The sequence below is a fragment of the Vicugna pacos genome, chromosome 9 (assembly GCF_048564905.1).
Source record: "Vicugna pacos chromosome 9, VicPac4, whole genome shotgun sequence".
Lineage (NCBI taxonomy): Eukaryota > Metazoa > Chordata > Mammalia > Artiodactyla > Camelidae > Vicugna > Vicugna pacos.
Window position 1 is genome coordinate 74100122 of NC_132995.1, and position 9982 is coordinate 74110103.

At 44.2% G+C, this 9982-nt stretch overlaps 1 long non-coding RNA gene across 2 annotated transcripts; it reads right to left on the minus strand.

Annotated features, from left to right (window-relative positions):
• Window positions 1-2173: 2173 nt before the first annotated feature.
• Window positions 2174-5067, minus strand: LOC140698540 (uncharacterized). Of its 2 annotated transcripts, none has more exons than XR_012076358.1 (3): window positions 4927-5067; window positions 3660-3713; window positions 2174-2482 (listed from the first exon to the last, which is right to left on the minus strand). It is a non-coding gene; the product is annotated as an uncharacterized lncRNA (long non-coding RNA). The 2 variants fall into 2 exon arrangements; XR_012076359.1 differs by lacking the exon at window positions 2174-2482 and adding an exon at window positions 3279-3486.
• Window positions 5068-9982: the final 4915 nt, after the last annotated feature.

Consider the following 9982-nt stretch of genomic DNA (forward strand, 5'->3'; position numbering starts at 1 on the left):
TGGAAAATATTTACTCAAATGGCTGTTTTGTAAGACACAGTAATAGACATGGTGTTGTTTATTGAGAAGTTAGTACTCTGGCCCTTCCCTTTGAGTGACACAGATTAGCTGGGAGACAAATTGTACACGTGTGCACAATGAGGAACACATATAAAACACATTACAAAAACATGCAAGATTATAGGGCAAATGCTAATTGCTATCCTTACACTCTCCATCCTCTGCATATGTCAGTGATCAGACCCCTTGAGTGATCTCCTATTCAACTGCTTTCACTAAAAGAGAAGACAATATTTACATTGTATTAAAAACCAGATTAAGCGTTTCTGGTATTTCTGTTCCAGTCACACTGGCGCCCTAATAAGCTCCTTCCTTTCCCATAAGCAAGATTGCTCCCGTACTGTACCTTAATATTTAGGTCTTACCTTTGGTTCCTAGACCCATCTTTGTCCAAGACACTGCTTTGGCTTCCCTGCTTTTGTTCCAAATTCCATCATTTTAAGCTTGTTTCACCCTATTCCTCCTCCAAGCAAAGAATTTAATTACCTGGGAAAACCCTACCCCAGTGTCACATTTGGGAATTGATTCCCTCTTATCAGGGAAAGGCTTTAGAATGCATCACAGTACTGAATGCTTTTCTGTAGAGGGCATAAATGTTCCTAAAACAATAAGGCCAAATAGCTTTTCTTTCCCTGCTTACAGTACAACTAAATTATTGAAAAGAATGTTTTCAGGCAAATTCAGCAAATTCCTCAGTCCTCAGTCCTTTCAATTAAAATACAAATAGTGTACACAAACTGTATACAGATTCTTCCTTAAGCTAGATTTTAAAGGACTTCAAGCAAATTGCCACACACATAGAATTCTAAACTCGGTAAGTTTTATTCCGAGCTGCTCACCTGTTTATGTACATAGACATCCACAGCCACGCTGCCTCCTCCACATGGTTGGGTGTCACTGCAGATTAGAGGGCCTATTCAAGGGACCCGCTTCTGGAAGGGCCGCTATGGAGACAAGGCGACTCTGACTATAATCTCAATGAAAAGCACTGGAGGTCCACATCCAAGAGCCTGCTTGTCTCTAGCCAAAATCTCAAATATGCAGTCAAACCCTCCTACTTACTCAGGGTCTTCACTTTTGAGTCCCTGTGTTCTGACTCCAGGCTGTATTACATCTGAATAAAATGTGATCAGCATCAACTTCACTCCAAGGTGTATTTTAGTCCTATCAGATTGGTGTCCTCTCTTCTGTGGAGTATTTAATAAGCTTGATTTTGTATATATATATATATATACACACACACACACACACACAAATATATATACATTTATAAATTATATATATTTAATAAATATATTTATAAAGCATATAATTATATTTATAATTGTAAATTATATATATATATATTTCTTTGTTCTGATGTTAGGATTTTATGTTCTGTTATTTATTTCCCACATGACATAAACCTCACCAGGGGATGTCCAAGCCAATGTCCAATAGAACAGAACCAGCTTCTCATAGGCCTACAGTCAGTGGGACAGACTGCTTTCTTCCATAGTGGCAACCGGCAGCAGCCCTCTCTTCATCAGCTCTTGACTTTCATAGAAGAGCACAACAGCCCCTTGTCCAGAGACGTTTGAAAAATCACCGGACACAGGTCCCTCTCAAGGTTATCCTTATCTTCCTCAAGGTGTGATCTGCCTTCCTTCATTGCTGTCAGTCTGATAACTGTGGTAAGATCTCAGCATAGTCCCAGAGTGGAAATACAGTTCTTGTTCTGGGAGGAAGTAGCCTACATGCCAAAAAAACTTCAAGATCTGCTTGGTATGACTATTTCAGGGCTCCAAGGAACACGTATGTATGGGGATCTTGAGGATATTAGATCAGGGATGGTGGTAGGAGGTGGGGATACAAAGCTGTGTAGGGTACAGCTTACTGACACAGGAGTCCTCCTCCATGACCTGGCGCTCAATGTTCTGTGGCAAGGACACCAGAAACCTGTTTAACATGCTGCTAAGATGGCTCTTTGAAGCTTGTACACGATAATAGCCTGCTAAAAACGAGGTGGCGATGCAGGAACTGCCTTGGCATAGTATTGAAGAGGAATACCAAAGATTCAAGGAAACAAAAATATTAGAATGAATTTATTATGTGTGAGCCGAGAAATTGGCACTTGACAGTGTCCCCAGGAGGACCCAGAGGATGCTTTTTCACTAAAGCAATGAGGAATGCGTTGCTAATTTAAGAAGCTCTGAGGTAACTATCCCATATAGGCTGGTGTTGACAGAAGAAGGTGTTGCCAGGAAACTGAGATTGCTAATATCAAAGAGATGTAGGATTCTGGAATGACGGAGGCCAATGGACTTAACTGTTAGAATAAAGGGGACGTATGCCATGATGAGCAGCAAGGCTATCTGCAGTAGAACACGGTATGCCTAGGCCCTCAGCAGTCAGCAGCAAGAGCTCATAAACGCGGCACCCCCTGGTGGACAGATAGATAGAGAGTCCGTCAGAGCATTATTTGGCTTGTAAGAAAGGAAAAAACAAGAGCTGGTGAACAGAAAAACTTTCATCAACTTTCATTTTAGAGGAAAAGAGTCCCTCACCCAGTTTCCAAACGTGTCATCTCACAGACCCAAAGCCACTCACACCCCTCAAAAAGAGGCGGGTCCCTTGAGGAAAGCCAGTGCAATGCTACCGCAAGTGTATATGATGAATGTTCCCACGATCCCGCCCAAGGGGATCTAAGATTGTTCAGCAGGGCTGATATATACTGACAAAAAAAAAAAGAATCAGCAGGCTTTCTAAGAACTATTGAGTACAGGTCTACGGCTCTGTGTGGACATTGACTCAGGGACCTGAAGTACCTTCGTTATCCTCTGGTTGAAATGGGGCCATCGGGAGGCCAGGGTAGACGTGGGATTCTAGCTCAAGGGTGTCTCAGTGGGTTCAGTGGATCTCTCGGATCTCCCCTGTGGTTATTTCTCTGGTTTCTGAGTGTGCAGTTGGGATCCACATAGTTAGTAGCTGGGAGAACCCTCACATTGGTTCCCCAGCCTGTGGAGAGCCGTTATGGCAAGAAACTTGAAACTGCCCCTTCCCCCAGCCAAGGTAATGTGCTGGCAGGGTTGTGCGCCAGCTACCCAGAGAGGTCGCTAAATCAGTAATTCATCATGGAGTTTTGGGGTGATTTTTTTTTCCCTTCCCTGTTTTACTCCTCTAGACCCTCACTCTTGCAGCTTAGGATTACTTCCCACATAAACTACCTCCCTGCACGGCTGCTTTTTGGGAGACTTGGGGTAAGATGGTTCTTCGGTGGCCTTGTCTGTGTTACTCCACTCATTTGGGGAATCATGCCTCTGTCTTCTGTAGCCACGTGATCTGAATGGGAGCTGCCACACTCTCAGGGAACTTTTCTGGTTGGTCAAGGGATGGACGTGGAACACAAAATGGGCCCACTGGAGTGCTTCTCCAAACTTTCTGTATCTGAAGATAATGGGAAAAAATAGCCTCAAGGCCGGGCACTACCAGCAGAACCTGGAGTCTGGCCAGACCTGCAGAAACTGACATCTGCCAAAGCAGCCATGTCTGCCTCTGCCTCTTCTGGAAGAATGATTCGACTTCCCCTCCCCTTCCCAAATATCTTGAGTGTATCTCACTGAGGAAGGTAAATTGCATCCGGAAATCTAGCTCCTGAGCTTCCAGTCCCTTGACTGCAAGGGAAAGCATAGAAGAAGGTACAAATGAATGCTGATGGCTAATAAACAGTAGCAAACTTGGGGGGCAATGTATACTTCAAGACTACATACAATGACTGGTTCAGAGTAGAAATTAAATACATGAAAGCAAAATCGGTTCAAAACCCAGGTAGCGTGGGCGCACTCTGGTGAAAGGCTATGTCTGCTACGGACCACCTCCCTTCAGCACTTCTACAGGGTGCGAGTCATCAGCCGTTTCTGCAAACATAGGACATAAAAGATGGACCCTTTTCTGTGCCATGATATTATTTCTGTCTGTATTATTTGATCTACGTAACAACCATGTGAGGGTGACATTATTATCTCCATTTTACAGATGGAGAAACAGGCTTTGAAGAACTATGTATTTTGCTCGACTTTACGTGGTTGGTAAGTGACAGAAACAGGCCTTGAACCCGGTGATTTTTAGCTTTGAGGTTCATGGATTTTTCCTCTGTACCATGATGGACTATAACAAAAGTACAAACGGCCTTTGGAGTATAAATGGATTAATTCCAGTTGGGGGAATCTGAGAACCGTTTTGGAGGAAGCAAGTTGTATGTCTGGCCTTTTGAATAATTCAACAGGCGACAGTCTTCCCAGTGCTAATCACAGGTAATAGAAAAGAATAAAACCTAAGTTATCTTAGTAATTTAACATTTGCTTTGACAAGGGAAAAAACACATACAACTATGTATTAAATATGAAGAAGAAAATGAATATAACCTTTGTAAAAATTTTGGTGAAAATCTTTTTAGTCTTTTTTCCTGAACTTTTTTCTTCAGTAGCTATGGTTACATGTGGTACAGTCTATTGGTATCTGTGTGTGTGTGTATATCCTCACTGTCCATGAAAATTTCAAGACAAGCCCTGAGTGAGATAGTGAGATAAACATCTCCTGAAGTTTGGTTAGGGCCACATTTCTCAAGTTGTGGGTAGTGACTGACGGAAATTCGTAACTCAGACGGAGAGGCTCTGAAATGCAAAGTTATTTGGAAGATTAGTTACCAATACTTTTCACGGGCAGGAAAACAGAATTTGTGCATGTTTGAGGCAGTGACTGATACATACAGAGTACCTTTGTATCATCAAGTGAATGGTACTCAAAGGATTTTTTACAGGCAGCAGCGGATGGGTGACAGTGGCTGCCCTTCAGATGGGGAGTTGCTTTGTGTAAGATCATGTTTACCATTCTCTGTCCTCTTTTTTCATAACTGCTCCACTGCAAGTATGGTCTCTTAGCACGTTTGCTCCCCTCCTTTCTTCTCAGCTCTCTCTCTCTCTGTTTTATATTCTGGAGTCACATCAGGTGTTAAGAAATTCAAGGTCTTATTCCAGCCCATGATTATGTTTTACTTGGTCAAGATTTCTAGATTTCCTGGAACTCCAGTTCCAAGAGAATCTTTGTTTGCCAACATTCACCTTGTAGTATGACCACTTCCCCTTCCCCTGGGCTAAGAGAATGCCCAGCGCTCGCTCAGCAATAAGCCCCTGAGATGTTTCAGGGAGGACAAGACTCGATCTGCCCAGATCTGCTACAGGAAAAACTCAGTTCTCCAGGCTTCATCTGCGTGGCTTCCATCCTGCATCCTGTTCCCGAGTGGCCTCAGAGTCATCCACAGAGGCCATGATTTTGTTTTTTTAACCAAGTTCAGCCTCTGAGCAGTGTGCCTAGTCTTTATGTGTTCACGGCCCTTTAAGGCTGGGAGAGCCAACGGCAGCTCTGCTTCTGCCTCTCCGTCTGCTGTGGGCGTTGGAGAGAGGACCAGGCTTTTGGCTCTAACTTCGCTCGGCGTTGCTTCCCCTCAGGGTTCTGAGCAACCTTTCACTTCCAAAAGTAGTTGTCTACACTGAGTGGGAGCTACCTCAGGGTTGAGAAAGCCTCTTTTCTCAGTCTGCTGGGCTTTCAGAATCTTCCTGGCACACCTGAGCCCGCTGGGCCTGAGCCGGGCAGAGTAAGGCCCACGTTCCTCCTGAGCAGTTGCGGGCTTACGACATTGTCCTTTGTGGCAGAAATGCCCACAGCAGTGCGGGGATTGGCATTCTCTTTAACTGAAGGGTTAGTTTTAGAAGTTGATTCTCGGAGCGATGAAGTTAAGGGGGTAGCCTTGCTTAGGATAAGAAATACTTGTGTTAACTACTGCTGAGTGAATTCCCGGGCTGGGCCATGTTCTCAAACTCCACACATGTTATTTCATTTTTATCAACACAGAAAATATGGGAAAGGCGGTATTATGTATCTCATCACAAGTGAGCAGAAGCTGAGGAGACTGAGTGACTTTCCCGCAGAGAAACAGAGAGAAGTCGAAATAACTGAAATTATGGTTTTTGGTCAAGAATATAGCTTAGCTGTGTTCCGTTAAAAACTTTAGTACCTGGAACAATTTAAAAACAATTCAGATAAGCTATGTTATGGAATATAATTAAGTTTTAAAGAGGAAATTTGAAGGTTCAGCGAGAGCATTTAACATGGCATGTAAACTATGTGAGAAAGTTCAGTGTTCAGAATGATCCCTTTCATATATTACACACAGGTAAGAGATTGTATTTGGGTCGTAACAACTTACAGAATTTATAACATGATGATTAGCAAATTCTAGAATTAAAACCAAACTGAGACTTCAATAGCCCTAAGGAGTAAATCTGATAACTGGTGGGTGTCTAAGCACCCGAGTTCTGCTGCTGACTCAAATGTTACGACAACTATTGCTGCTGAATAGACAAGGAATGTATTTGTTTTATTAAAATATGTTTTACAATACTTTAACAATTTCTTTCAAAATCAATGAGAATTTAACTCTCAAAAAACCTTTTGAGAGTGACATTGGCATCATAGTGGCAAAACACATCCCTTGTTCTGTCCCCAACTCAAAAAGAAAAATTCAGCATTCTTACTCATAATCAATGGCAAAACTGAAACTCAGATCTAGGTCTGACTGCCTCCAAATTCTGGCTCTCAGTCCCCATGCTGACAGCCTCCCACAGAGAAAACACTGAGATTCACTTCATTAGCTTGAACGTAGGATTCACGTTACTTTTAACACTATTTGGAACCCGTGCAGATTAGTCAATGATTTACAGGGTCCAACTGTATGCAAGGTACACCAGCAGGTACAGTGAAGGACAAGTCAAAGTGTGACATGGCTCCTTGCCCTGAAGTTACAGAGATGTCATCAAACTAAGTGCTGGATAAAAATGCAAGAGTTAGAGAACAGAATTAGGCAACAATTCACGACGTACCACAGAAACATACAGAGAATTTCCTATGTATCAGACCTTGTTCCTCTTGTTACGGAAATGACAGGCCAGCCAAGAAACAAGCACCACTCGGAGGGTTGGAGTACTCAGATTTATTACGCCGGCAGGCTCAGAGAGGCTTCTGCTCCGAAGCTCTGAGCACCTCCAAGACGTGCACATGAGGTTTTATAGGGTTAATTACAAGTATGGGGCTATTAGCCAATAAGGCTCAAACAACAAAAAGCAAGGAATCAGTACACTGAGCTTATCAATTTGGAACAGATCACGTTACTGACACTTGTTGAGCTTGGATTTATGAGTTAGCTTGTTAGCCCAGTAAACTGACACTAAACTTTAGATTTACAAGTTAGCCCGGCAGAACTTACATCAGTAAACCGACACTTATAACACTTAGATTTGTGACTGAGCTCGTTAGCCCAATAGACTGACACTAAACTTCAGATTTATGAGTTAGCCCAGCAGAACTCAGATCAGTAATCCGACACTTGTTGCACTTAGATTTGTGACTTAGCTTGTTAGCCCAGCTGGGCTTTTCCTTCACATTCCCCCCTCTTGATGCTTTCACAACCCTTGTTGGAGTAAGCATCATCATTTACCTGTTGCAGGGGCTCATAATTGGAGGCTAACATCTGAAGTTTTATAGCCTCTATCCGCTCACTGACAAAGCGGGTCAGGAAGTTTAGGACACAGGGCCCAAACAGCAGAACTGCAAAAATCAGGAGTAAGGGACCTATGAACGGTGCCAGCCAGGAGGTCCAGCCCCAGGGGCCTGTCCATGGGCTCTTATCTAAAATATGTTTTCTTTTTTCCACTTTTCTTGTAACTCTTGAACCATTCCTCTGACAATTCCTGATTGATTGGCATAAAAACAACACTCTTCATTTAGGAAGAGGCATAGTCCCCCCTCTTTGGCCGTGAGTAAGTCCAGACCCCTCCTGTTTTGTAAGACCACCTCGGCGAGAGAGTCAATCTGATTCTGCAGAGTTCCCAGGGTTTCTGCTATTTGTTGGAGATCGTGGCTGAATTCACCTGTAAGCTGATAATAGTAATAAGAGGAAGAGGCGATGCCCCCGATTCCTGTGTCTACCCCTGCTGCCACTCCGAGCCCCACTAGCAAGGGGATCAATTGTATAGCTCGTTTTATTCTCCGTGGATGCTGGTGAGTTATGACAGGGATGGGCAGACTTCGATTATTAGGCATAATGTCCATTCGGGGAGTGAGATAAGCCAAAGCACATAACCCTGCCCATCTGGCAGGGAGGCACCGGTAGGCAAATTCGCCACATACAAAATAAGTCCCGTTATTAGAACACCATCTTTGTGTGGGTTGGCACCCTAGACCCATACAGTGAGAGGTTTTAATACATTGATTTATAGTTAGATTGCCCTCTAAAGGATTAGTTCCATTGTTGAAATAACATTCTGGTGCCTTGTAGGCGAGCTGTACCCAGTTCAGCCTGGAACTCCTAGTGGTAGAAACGGCATCGCTATGAGTTGTGGTGAAAGTCTTAGTGAGGTTTGTCAGAGGTAAAGCCAGGTGCTGGATGGGGCCAGGACGCAAGCATAGCCAGCAATCTTTAGCCAGGTCTGGATTGGAATGATTGAGAATCCCATGGACTGCGGCTAACAGCCCATTTATTTGTGGATCCAGATCCCGAGGCTCGGCTAAAGATGGAAGTTTTATTGGCTTCCGGGTAGGTAATAACTTCCGGTGTTGCCTCTGGACTGCTTGTTGGACTGCTTGCCGGCGTGCCTGGTCCTGTACGCCCCCTCCATCACTCATCCCATAATGTGTTTGCTTGGTCCAGCACACCAGCTTGCCGGGTGTGCCATAGCATTTGATGCTGGATACATAATAAGCCTTAATTGTGCCAATCCAGTAGGATTTTCCCTGATATGTGCACTCTGCAGCGGAGTCATAGCATTGACTCGGCTGATAAGTATAAGCTGAAAATACAGGCCGGTATATGGACCACCTGTCACCCGGTTCCATGCAGGTGCATTGTACAGCCAAGGAGAGTGAGGACATTAGCATTAGTAACATCAGCCTTATGATTATCTTAGACATGATGCTGCGGTGATGGCACTAATTATAAGAAGATATAAAATAGCTATCAGGATTTTATGGCCTATGTTCCAGTCAGATGGGGTGGCGCTAGCTAGCCCCACTGCTAGTACACAGACTGGTATAGAAAACAAGGAAAGAGGCAAGGGAGCACAAAAGAAATATATTTAACAGCTGCGTTGGGCTTTCCTCAAGCTTCGGCCGTGCGTTGACTAGCCAGCTTCCGGGTGTGGCTAGAGCAGGGCTCGTCGATCCTTTTCTGGTCCCTCTTGATCTTGATCTTGATCTTGAGCGGGTCTCCCGGGACACTCTCAGTTTTCCAGGGACCCTCTGTCTGAGGTGCAGTCGCTCTCTTGACTCTGGAGTGGTGGATCCAAGGGACGATTCCTGCAACTTTAACTGCTGTAGGAGTAGTTAATACCACTAAATATGGTCCCTTCCATGTTGGTTTGAGAGGTTCCTTTTTCCAATCCTTCACCCATACCTGGTCACCTGGTTTATGGGGATGCACTTGAACCCCTAATGAAATGGGGGTTTTCTCTATCACCCAACCCCAAACTTCTCGTAGTACTTTTCCTAGTCCCAACAGTTGTTGGTGGAGCCCTAGATTTCCTATTTCTGGGGTGGGGTTTCTCATCCTGACTAAAGGTGGCGGTCGCCCATAGAGGATTTCAAAGGGAGAGTACCCAGTATTAAATCTTGGGGTGCATCTAATTCGCAGCAGAGCCAGGGGTAGAATGTCCATCCAGGGGAGCTGGGTTTTTTGGCTGATTTTAGCTGTAATTTGTTTTAGAGTCCTGTTCATTCGTTCTACCTTCCCTGAGCTTTGAGGCCGGGATGCTGTGTGCAGGTTCCAGTGGATGCTCAGTGCCTCTGCCACTTGCTGTACAATTTCTGCCACAAAGGCGGGTCCATTGTCAGA